The sequence below is a fragment of the Sinocyclocheilus rhinocerous genome, unplaced genomic scaffold (assembly GCF_001515625.1).
Source record: "Sinocyclocheilus rhinocerous isolate Xijiao unplaced genomic scaffold, SAMN03320098_v1.1 scaffold22, whole genome shotgun sequence".
Lineage (NCBI taxonomy): Eukaryota > Metazoa > Chordata > Actinopteri > Cypriniformes > Cyprinidae > Sinocyclocheilus > Sinocyclocheilus rhinocerous.
The window spans coordinates 884,550-891,123 of record NW_015642832.1 but is presented as its reverse complement, the minus strand read 5'-3'; the positions used below and the strand labels follow the sequence as shown (position 1 = coordinate 891,123).

The window sequence follows — 6,574 nt, the reverse complement described above, 5'->3', positions numbered from 1 at the left end:
AGAGAGAGAGAGAGAGAGAGAGAGAGAGAGAGAGAGAGTTGTGTGTGTGAATAACAATGAAGCTGAGCTATTTTTTAACCCCTCATTGTTGAGAAATATAATGAAACGATTCAGTATCGAAGCTGTTTTATTAATAAAAGTCATGGGGCAGCGTTGAAAACAAGTTTCTGTGCTTCTGGATGTTTTTGTGTGTGTGTGTGTGTGCGTGAGTGTGTGTGTGTGTGTGTGTGTGTGTGTGTGTAGCGCGATCTCCAATCTCTGTGTGCAGTGTCAATTAAAGCAGTGTGTTAATATAGAACAGTGATTAAACTGAACGGTTTTAATGCACAGTTGGCCCTGTCACACACACATACAGTGAGTGGTGTTCAGTAGGGTCACACTGTAAATCTGTTATTCAAAATCTAATTTAAACATTAAAATAAAGAATATTTCAGGATTTTGCAAAGTTTAAAAAACAATGTATTAAAAAAAAGATATTAATTTAAAAGTGAACCCCTGGGTCTCTAACCCTGAGTGTGGGACTGAATCCTGGCTAGATGAGCACTGCAGCAAACTTTCCAAGACAAACCTTATGTTGTTCAGAGGAGTAATTACCCTCGCCTTACAGAGAAAAATCCACAATCAGTAAGCCAAATTACATCCATACTTTTTCCACAACAGTAAAGCTCTATCCCCCATCTATGTTCATTCCCTCCAAACCCCAAGCCCCCCACCTCTAATTAATGAAGGAGAGCTTGCCATCTGGGAATGACTAACAGTGAGAGAGAGAGAAAGCAAGAGGGGGGTGGGGGGTGGAGACAGAACTCATAACAACAATTAACGATGCCCTGTTCCACAAAAAAAGGACATTCTTTTTCTGACTTCCTGCCATATCACCAGAGGCTTTCATATGGAGTGGTACAACAAAATAAGATCACTAATCAACCAAGACAAACAACACCCACACAACATTTGTGCAACTTTTTGTGTGGAGAAAAATGTTTGTTTCAACACTAATGCTAATGACATTTTAAGGTGTATGAGATTTTCAGCAAATCCAAGTTTTTGGTTGATAGATTCTAGTAGGCCCAAGCCAGAGCTGTAGAGAGAGAGAGTTGTGACAACTCCGTTCACTCCAATGGACCAGTTTTTTTACAGCAATGGCGGATCGTGGCCGCTCAATAGTTCCCGGAAGTTAGCGCTCATACTATCAGCGCCGTAGAGATGCAGCAGAAGAGGCCGCTGTGATGAACTTTTGAAAGGTATGACATTTATAGAACAACATAGTATATTATCAGCACAGCTAATCAAATTACCCTGTGCATTAAAACAGATGATTATTAGATTATTCCTCACTTAATTAGTAGATTTACGGGATGTTATTCATTCTCTTCATGCAGTTTCATCCATCGTTGTGTAATTTAAAAGTGATTTTGCTGGTGGGGAGTTATTAAATAGACTTAGATATATTGCAAAGGATGCAGATGGACCAAAGTGAGAATGAAAAGTTTAATGTAGGTGAGCAGTTTTCATTTCAGAATCATGCTAGGCTAAATTTCCAAAAATGTATTATATAATATTATAATATCTACTATATTATAGAAGTAATTACAGTAAACCTGTACATTATTACTGTATTTTATACTTAAACGTCTTAGCTACTAAAGAAGCACTGTGTTGAAGGAGCAGATGCCACAGGACTGCAATGTGATGGAGCATCACTTAACCATTTCTCCTGTGTTTTTCTCCTTCGCTATCTTGCTTTCAGAACAAGAACCACCTGAAGACTCCCTGTAAAGAGACATCACCCTCACAATGAGTCTCTTCACTGGTTTTGGCAAGTCTTTCCCTGCTCTTTGTGAAAAAGTGCCAGTTCCCTAGTATGATTACATCACATTTTGTTGGTGTAATCTGTAGATTGCTCCTGCTGATTATATCCAGCCTCTTACGAAGACTTCAGATGACGCCAACACCTGTGAAGAGATGACGCCAACCCTTGAGAGGACTTCAGATGAAGCTGACTCTGAATAAACATACAAAACTGCTACATTTTCCTTGCATTGTAATCAACATGATCACATCATGTAACCATTGCTTTAATTTGTTCATTGTTTCTGTATATATTTAACTGTTTCTGAATACATGACGTTACTTAACTGCATGATTTGTATAGCCTAATTTTAGAACATTTCTACCATTACTTTGGCACAGTTACACCTGTTAACAGAACTCTTATTCGTAATGTAGAAACATTCATTTTCTGTAGAGCTGCTTTGAAACAATGTGTATATTAAAAAGTGCTATACAAATAAATGTGAATTGAACAGCATCATTTTTATCATTTTTTTTCTCCTCTCCAGATCAGTAGGGAAACCATACATTCACACTCCTTTCTGTGAGCACTCCCATCACTCCCATGCAGCACAGCAAACTATAGTGGAGACTGTTCAAGGACAACATGCTTTATAGTTTATTATAAATGTATAAATCGATTAGGGCTGCAACAACTAATCGATCAAATCGATTATTATCTATAATGAAAATAATCGACAACGATTCTCATTATCGATTAGTCGCAAAACATTGAACAAGATTAGTTTTCACTTAATAAAATATCTTCATTTATTTGGAACGAATTTTCTAAGACAACAAACTTAACATTTACCATGAGATTAGTAAAACGACAATGAACAGGTATATTTGTGATTGAACTTGACTAACAAGCAAGTTGTAAGAACACACACACACATATATAATTATATTTATATAGAGATGCTGAGTTACCTTGGCAGAAGACCACGATGTCGTTTATATAGCAAACACGGACTTTTACCATGGTAACTTCAGCCTAAAATTAACAAGGCAGGCAGGTACGGATAGCTGACCACATTAATCCTCAAATATTAGAGGATTTTATCTTTTAAAAACAACACTAATATAACTACATCTATATATATATACTACGTATACATTATTTTATAAATAATGTAAATAAATTATTTTATTGTCTACTAATTACCAAAAATCACAGTTCTGTCTCTCCAACTCAATGTATTTCAATTGCCCGCTATGAACTTCCTGGAACTATTTGAGGTCTACGTGAATCACGTGACGATCGAGCGTTTTGGACTTCCGTTGACGCAATTCTCTCTTTCTATGGCTCTGGGGAGGCGGTTCTTTAGGCTTCGATACAGTAAAGGTGATTTATTCTCTAAAATGATTGACAGCTCCCGAAAAATGGCGCTTTAGATTTTGGTTGGTTCACGAGCATCTAATTAGCATATTATGGGCGGGGCTTTCGCGTTCCCAAAATAAACGAGGAAGAAATTCAATTCAATTCAATTTAAGTTTATTTGTATAGAGCTTTTCACGATACAAATCGTTGCAAAGCAAGTTTACAGAAAATTCAGTTTCTACAATATATTTAGCTTATCAGTAGTGACTGTCAGTTAATGTACATATGGCAGAAATGTACGGAAAAATCAATTAAAGACGTAATCAAACAGACATGAACACTATTAACAGCAATTATTATATGTTACAATCAAACTTATAGCAGCATTTGGTAGTTCTGTATGTTGTTTCAGGGTTGGCATCATCTGAGGTCCTCTGAGGGGTTGGCATCATCTCTTCTCAGGTGTTCTTCCCGTGGCAGAAGCAGAGTAACAAATAGACACATAATTAGCGTAGCTGCTGTTCCAAGCAAAATTGATTTGTTTTACCCAAGCTAAAGAATAATAATGTGCATTTGATCAGATATAACTGCAGTCTCAGATTATGATATGCGACTCTAGCCGCTGCATTTTGGACTACCTGTAGCTTGTTTATTGAAGATGCAGGACAACCAGCTAGCAGTGCATTACAATAGTCCAGTCTAGAGGTCATGAATGCATGAACTAGCTTTTCTGCATCAGCACTGAAAAAAATGTTTCATTCATCCATTTTTTTAATTGGATGAATGAAACATTTTTTTTTCAGTGCAGGTAACATGTTTTGTAGTTTGGCAATGTTTCTAAGATGGAAGAATGATGTTTTTGTAACATGGGAAATATGATTTTCAAAAGACAAGTTGCTATCTAATATAACACCCAGATTTTTGACTGTAGAGGAAGTAACAGTAGCCTACATCCTAGTTGCAAATTGTAATCCAAGATATTCTGTGTACTGTTTTTTGGTCCAATAAATATCCGAATTTAATAGGAGAAAACAGTAATTCACTCTCATCTATCGGTGAAAGCATATGGCAGTGATTTGGTCCTTTAAATATCCGACATTTCCTGTTTCTGTTTTAATCATAAGCTTTTAGTTTTCGGTTTGCTCGTCGCACATAAAGACTGCTTGCGACTGTTACAATGGCAAGTTCAGAGTTAAAGATTGCTCATCTTTCTAAAGTCAGCCTGATTTAGTGCATTTTTTTGTGTCACAATGCTTTCCGTAATGTTTATGTCTATTATTTCGTGTTTAACAGAGAAATAAACTGGGGTGGTCACTTTGTGGGACACACCGACCCTATAATGGAAAAGTTCAAGGCGTCAATCGCGTACGACCAACGCATGTGGGGAGCTGATATTAAAGGGAGTAAAGCATATGTCAAAGCTTTACAGAAAGCAGGTCTGGTCACGCAAAACGAGATGGAACAGATTCTTACAGGACTTGACAAGGTGATTATATTATTTACCACATTAACGTTACCTGACTCATAAATCCGTCTGATAGCGTCCAGGTTATAGCCTACGTGTTCTTTTACAGTGTCATCTTAATCATGAAACTTCATTTATTTACCCTTGAACTGTGATGCTGGCTTGTAAATATTTACCAGGATACTGTACCTAGTCCATTCCCCTTTTGACAGCAAAGCTTAATACAGACAAAAATATGCCCGGACACAGACACCTCCGTGTGCACAAAACAATAGCCATGTGACAATGCTGATGATGCCTATTGTAAACTTCCCTGAAGCTACTGCCATTCAACATGGCATTCTGACAACATGAATGTCATGAATATTTAATTTCCACAGTTATTGTCCAAGAAAAAAGATACAGTTCATTCAACAAACACTGACCATGCAAAATGCCCCAATATTTAAATGATAAAACTGGAATTAAACAGCAGAAATGTAAAAGGTAATGTACAAAAATATTAACTCATTAACTCAACAAATAGTTTAATGTATTGTACAAAAAATTAAAACAAATAATACGTGACAACTTTTCCCAATAAAAAATGTAATCTAATGTGAAACTGACACTTTCAACTTAAAAAAAGTAACAAAATAATGTTCTTTTTAGCAACATCATATGACCCCTTTAATATAAAACCTTTATACTTTAAACCTTTATTTAGCTACTGCTGTATTAATTTATCATTGAGATAATATTATAGTTTTTCTAAATATTTAGAATTTTTTAAATATTTAGTTTTCATGTTAATTTTAATTAAAGTTGAGTGATTTGGTTATGGTTATGTTTTTGTCTATATATCTATATAGATTTTATTGATTTTTATTTCAGTTTTAGTTGTTTTAATACCATTTTAGTATCAAGTTAAACTAAATGAAAATGAAAAATGTTTCCTTGGCAGCTAGCTGAAATAAAATAAGTTTTTATTTAATTTTAATTTAAGTTTATTTTATTTCAAGTTTTTTTTATGGTTTTAGTTTAATTAACTGTAATAACCCTTAGCTCTTGAGATATAGCTCTAGTGACAACTAACCCTGGTCTCTAATATGGCTGTAAATATTGCAAAAAAAAAAAAAAAAAGTTATCAGACATTATTATTTAATTCATTGTCACAATATAAATAACTGAGGTATTTAAAAATATCTTTATCAGGTCTTTGATGAATGGTCCAAAGGCAAGTTCAAAATCAAACCAGGAGACGAGGATATCCACACAGCCAATGAACGCAGGCTGAAGGTCAAAAGAAAATGTCTCCAGGTTTCGCATGTAACCATGGTTCCCCGAAGGAAACGAGACGCTGTGTCGAAACGCTACGGGAACGCCTTCAGCGTGACCACGCTCTGAATCACATGTGTAATCAGTCCAATAGATGGGCGAGACGTCACGGGCGGGGTGACGTAATGACCAGGAAGCTTAAAAGCACGTGCGGTGGAACTGGCGTCAGCTTCTAAGAATGAAGCAAGCGCTGACAGGGACGCCGGAAGTATGGCCCTGAGACGCAGCATCTCGTTCCCTTCGGGGAACCATGGTTACATGCGTAACCTGGAGACGTTCCCCTTCAGGAACTCAAGCTGCGTAGAAACGCAGTTTCAAACAGGTCCATCTTGATGCCGAACCGCTACCTGCTCTGAATAAGCTAATATCAACCAATCGTCGATGTAGTTGAGTATGTGGATGCCCTGGAGTCGCAGAGGACCAGAGCAGCATCCACACACTTGGTGAAAGTGTGGGGAGAGAGTGCAAGGCCGAAAGGAAGAACCCGATATTGGTAAGCTTTGCCCCCAAAGCAAACCTCAGGAACTACCTGTGTTCAGGAAGGATGGAGATATGGAAGTATGCGTCTTTTAGATCGATCGTGACAAACCAGTCCTCGGACCTGATCTGAGACACGATTTGTTTGAGTGTGAGCATCC

General features: G+C 36.9%; 1 pseudogene; it reads left to right on the top strand.

Moving 5' to 3' along the window:
- The first annotated feature begins 2,665 nt into the window (after positions 1–2,665).
- The window catches only part of LOC107756794 (argininosuccinate lyase-like), a 10,076-nt pseudogene continuing 6,167 nt past the window's right edge, over positions 2,666–6,574 (top strand).